Raw genomic sequence first — 5,671 nt, forward strand, 5'->3', positions numbered from 1 at the left:
GGGATGCTCCTCTGGTGGGGCAGCTGAAGCTGCTCTTCCAGTGTGGGGCTGCCCGCTCCGCTCCCGTCAGCGACGCTGCCGCCCCGCGCCCGCACCCCTCGGGCCAGATGGTCCTGGGTCCGCTCTGGCCGTTGCTCTGAGCCTGCCCGTCCCTCTTTCTTACTTTGTACCTTTTCAGAGCGTTTTGGTTCCCGACGGGGCTGCGTTTCAGCAGCGCTACAGCCTGGGGGAATGTCAGCCTACGAAGGGGTCTGCAGCGCGTCCCGCTTCTTCCAAAACGCATGTGGGCTATGAGGCTTTCCTGGGATGCGTTGCTTGTCGTTAGCACAGGTCGGAACAGCTGTAGGTAGCAGGGAGAAGTTAATGCCAAATCATCCACTTTTAGGGGTTCACAGAGTTACCCCTCCAATGGCATACTGGATATTTTATTGCAATTTGGGTGGCGTAAAAGTTGCTGCTGGAGAAGTACATTGGAAGGGAAAGGATGAGCGGGTTTGCTTTTGGACGTGCCCCACTGCAGGCGGGTATGATGCTGTCGTCACTAACGAAGACATTTCCTGAGCTGGCGACTCAGGCAGGTACCAAGCTGAGTGAAGAGGGTTTGCCCTCGGGGAGAAGCTCCAGCAGTCACAGAGAGGAGGTGGTGTCCGTCTAGGGGAGGGTGAAGGCTTTCAGAGCAAGGCGGGAGGGCTGGGCTGGTCATAGTGGGTGGCCAAGGTGAACAGGTGAGGTGGATGGCCGAGGTGGACGACCGAGGTGAATGGCTGAGGTGGATGGCCAAGTTGGGTGGCCAACGTGGATGGCCATGGTGGATGGCAAAGTTGGATGGCTGAAGTGGATGGCCATGGTGGATGGCAAAGTTGGATGGCTGAGGTGGATGGCCGAGGTGGATGGCCGAGTTGGGTGGCTCAGTTGGATGGCCATGGTAGATGGCTGAGGTGGATGGTCAAGGTGGATGGCCAAGGTAGATGGCTGAGGAGGATGGCCAAGTTGGATGGCCGAGGTGGATGGCCGAGGTGGATGGCCAAGGGAGATGGCCCAGGGGGCAGGTCAACGGGAGGTGGGTGGCCGAGGTGGATGGCCGAGTTGGGTGGCTGAGTTGGATGGCCATGGTGAATGGCTGAGGTGGATGGCCAAGGTGGATGGCCGAGGTAGATGGCCATGGTGGATGGTCAAGGAGGATGGCCAAGGTGGATGGCCGAGGTAGATGGCCAAGGAGGATGGCTGAGGTGGATGGTCAAGGTGAATGGCTGTGGTGGATGGCCGCGGTGGATGGCCAAGGTGGATGGCCAAGGTGGATGGCCGCGGTGTGCTCGGCCACCGTTCAAGGGCTTCAGCATCTGAGCTGGAGTTGGGAGTGGAGGGTAGGTGGTGCCACTTGCAAAGAAGCACTTAAGAGCCGGTGACAGCAGCTCTGGCAGGCCTTGGCAGCCGAGGGGTGTTGGGCAGCTGATCCTAGGGGCACGGGGCAGCAGGAGTGTGGGGCTGAGCCCCCTGGCTCCCTGGCTGGGGAGCTCTGCTGGTCCCATCTCTGCAGTTTGGTGTCTGTACGTGGCTTAAGCCAGACAAGCAGTCGTGGTTTTGGGGAGAGTCGGAGCATGTCACGCCTGCCTCTGTGAAAGTAGTAAACAGTTGCATAGCCTGTTAGAGGCAAAATATCACCAAAGAGGGAGAGTCGAATCCATACAGTGAGGAATGAGGCATGCTTTCATGGAAAAATGTCAGCTGGAGATTAAGTGAGAAAAGATACAGATAGAGGACTTCTTGCCCTGCTGTCTGTCCTTTGAGCATTGACTGATTAAAACAAGACGGAGCGAATGGTTGGATTTCCCTAAGCAATGCTTCACCATCCCTCGGCAGATGGGTCCTGCTGGCGCTCCTGTGCCGGGAGAGGGGATCTGGTCCTGAAGCTTTGCTCTGGAAGGCACCGCGTCCGGATGAGATGGAGCTCTGCTCGGGCTGCCTGTAGCTTTTGCCTGTGTGTGGGTATTGTCTCATTTTGGGTGACCGGGACCGCACTCTGGACGTCCCTGGGGCCGTGGTGGTGTCTGTGGTAGCTTTGCAGCTCGGGTTGGGCATGCGCTTCTGCAGCGAAGTGCTCCGCTGTCCCTGCGTAACGTACCTTGGTTTTATCGTGGAGCAGCCTCAGAGCACATGGCCTGATTCGTTTGGGGTTTAACTGAGCCGAAAGACAAGCTCTGCCAAATGGTGGCTATGAGGTCTGTCACACCAAGCTAGAGGTGGTGGGAGAGCAAGATCCCCGAACCACGGGTAACGTGACTGTCGGGTCCTGAGCAGTGACCGCTTTGCTGTGGAACTCGGCTCTGGCTGTGCGGGTTGCTCATGTGGATGTAGCCCTGGGTAGACAGGAGGCCACCGGTGTAGATGGCTGGCCGTTGGGGCCATTTTTGCACCTTGCTGTCTTGAGGCTTAGGTTTACGACACGCTCTGCTCCTGTCTGGATCAGCCATCAGCTGGGAGAGCGCTTGCTCTGGATAGGCATCTTCTGGATCTCCCCAGTGGGTAACTCGGTCTTAACTCAGATAATTCCTTGGCTTTGCTGGCCATCAGTTGGTTTGCTTGTCCATCCTGATGTTAGCTTTGCAGAAATGCACACCTCAGCCTTTTCTTAGGCTTAGGTCACGTAGGAGACTGAAGTGAGACTGGCTGCAATGCTGGCGGTCGGAGTTCGTGCTGAGCCCGCCTGGCTGCGGCGCAGAAGGGTTCTGTTCCTTGGAACACGATCTTGAAATGTGCAGGAAGCGAAGAAAAACTCCATTCTTTCAGTCGCAGATCAGAGAGGTGAGAGGTGTGGAGTTACATCTGCAGCCTGGAAGGATGCGCCCCGCTTGGCGAGGGAGACCTCGGCGGGAGGCGGCTGTTGTGGGAGCTGCTCTGCCTGCCGCCGGGAGGCCAAGCGCGTGCCCTGGGGAGATTTAGGCAGCTCTTCGGGGAGAAACCTCTACATGTTGAAACGTCATCCTGGCCAGCATGGTCATTTCTATGGAGAGCTGCTCGTAAGGGTGGCTTGCAAATGGCATGGGAGTCCCCCTGACCATGTTGACCCCAATGGGTTTGGATTTCGTACAGGACACGGCACGGAGACCGTGGGGCAGCCCCCGGGGGGGACCGCCTGCTGCAAGAGGTTGCGCCTCGGTGAGGCGCGCCAGCGGTGTCGGCTGTGAGGTGGCCCTGCCGTGCTTGCGGGAAGGTCAGGGAGTTGAGCCTGGGCTCTCAGAGACATCCCAGAGGCGTCGCATCATCCCGCTGGATGCACAATTGCTATAGGGTTGGGCTAGCGCGGGCACAGGGGGCTTTGGGGGTGGCGTGCGAGGGCACCGCGAGCTGCGGGTCCCTGTTTGTGCCTGGGTGATCTACAGTGCTGGGGGCTGAGGGTGGAGCAAACCAGTGGTGGTGGTTTTTCTGTTGCTGGTGAACGTCCTGATGTGCGACTCGAGCCCAAAGCACCGGGTGCCCACTGTATCTGCAGTGTCCTCCAGCTGGTGTGTTGGCCTTGGTCAGAGGCTGGGCTGGGTTTCTTCTAACCAGGGAGGCGCTGGCGCGGGCCGGAGCGCGGGGCAGCGTTTGTGCGTCTTGGGCAGGACCTGCCTGCGCAGGACATCTCCGAGCAGCGCTGCCATGCGAAGCCGCCTTGGCCTGAGCGTCTTCCCTCTCCCAGGCTGGGCTTGCTGTCGTGTCTCGCCAGGCAATATGTTTTATTCCTCCGTGCTCTGTCCTGGTGGCCCATGGCCCCTGAGTGCGATGCACACTGCTGGCTTTATTGCCTGCAGGCTCCTGAGGTTTGGGACTTGCTTTTCCCGGGCTTGCCTTTTGCTTGGGCATTTCGTGCGGGCAGAGGAGCTCAAACCGGCGGCTCCCCGGGAGTGTGCATCAGCACGCCAGCATCGGCTGGTCCAGACTCAGCTGGGGGTCGGGAGCTGGGCACTGGGCTTTCAAGGGCCGGCTCTTCTCCTCTGTGCAGGTCCAGCAGAAGCAGGTCCAGCGGTCTTGCTTCCAGGTGCCCTGCAGAGGCTAGCTGGTCTGTCAGTGCTTCAGGGAGTGCCGGGGCTAGGAAGCGTGGAGAAAGGATTTTGTGAGACCTGGTGTTTAAACCTTCCCCTCAAACGATGCTGAGGAGGGCTGGCGATGTGGCGTTGGCTTACCAGGAGCTGTGTGGGCAGGTCAGCTTAGGAAGAAAGTTGTGTAAGCAGCACCAGAGATGAAGAAAAGAAGCCGGTGTCTTGCCAGGTACAGAGTTACAAATGGGATCGAAATTTCTTTTTACTAAAAGGATTATTTTATTGAGATACTAAGTGGTGGTCGGCGCACCACTGCCGGGGGCTGCTGAAGGGCAGGCAGGCAGGGCTCCCAGCAAAACAGGGACTGGGGGTTTTGAATTATTTTCTAGCATTAATAATTCTGAACTAAGCACTGCGAATTCGTGTAATCATCATCGCTGCTCTCATGCGTGCAAAGCCTTCGGCTTGAGGATCGGTCTTTGGAAAGTGCTGTGTTCAGAGGCTCATTCGATCTTTCAAAAAAAAAAAAGCCCGAAGTTGGCTTCTGAGCTGCAACTGTCAATAAAATCCCTGGTAAATGAGTCCTTGCAGGCTTCTGCAAGGCCATATGTAACTTATCTTGTCCAATGAAAGTCTCTAATTGGAGGTTTAAAGTAATTAAAAAAAAAATCCGTTAACAGTCAGTCTATTTTTAGTTTAAAGATGGACTTTATATGGTTGTAAAGTAAAAATCCGAGCTTAATTATGGGACTCGAAGAACATTGGCTTAATTGCACTAGGAACTGCCCAGGGGGTGCAGAGAGGACACGCTTTACGAGTTATTCTCTTCTGATAAAAGACTCTGTCGTGCAACAAGTGGAGGCGCTCCCAGCTCCAGGAAGCATCTTGAGGCCAAAGTTGCTGAGCGGGTGAGGAAGAGATGGCGTGGAGTCACCTGGAGGCGGTCGTGGTCCGCGCTCACCCCAGCACTGGCCGCCTTGCCTTTTATTTGTGGAAACCTGACTTGCAGCGGGACAGGATTAAATGGATGGTTTGTGATTTAATGCTAGAGCCTTGGTTGAGGAGTTGTTGTCTGCTCTGGAGATGGCTCCAGAAGCATCCATCTGATGAGTTGCCTGTTGAGTGGACAAGTAGATCCTGGAAGATATCAGAGTGCTTGAGGCAAGCCTGGGGCTGTCATCCTTGAAGCTGAGATAGTTGGGAAGCTAGATTTGGGTGCCTGGGAAGAAGGTGGAAATTAGGACATGGCGGTACTTCTTCCCAAAGTCTTAATGCGTACCTGGGAGAACGCTAGAAAGGGTATGATGAAGCAGGTGAAGTCAAGAGTCATGGCTTCACGGCACGGGCTGGTTTCCATTCCAGCCGAAGCGTCCCTAGACTGGTGGCACAGAAGGCGGACAGGGTTTCGGGAGGATGGGCAGAACACAGTGCTGGTGGAAGGCTGAGGCTGTTGGGTGAAGGCATTGAATCGGAGCACTGGGAACAAAACCATGTGCCCCTTGCTCCTGGAGGGTGACTCCTCAGCGTAGGGTGCCAGGCGGTCGAGGGCAGAGTTGGGTACACGGGAGGAGCAACCAGCTGTAGGGTGCAGGTTGGGATAAGAAATGGGCACGTGGTCCAAGCAAGAAAAATGTGCGTATGCCAGTGTGGAA

This window comes from Egretta garzetta, unplaced genomic scaffold (genome assembly GCF_000687185.1).
Source record: "Egretta garzetta isolate BGI_Z169 unplaced genomic scaffold, ASM68718v1 scaffold692, whole genome shotgun sequence".
Taxonomy (NCBI): Eukaryota; Metazoa; Chordata; class Aves; order Pelecaniformes; family Ardeidae; genus Egretta; species Egretta garzetta.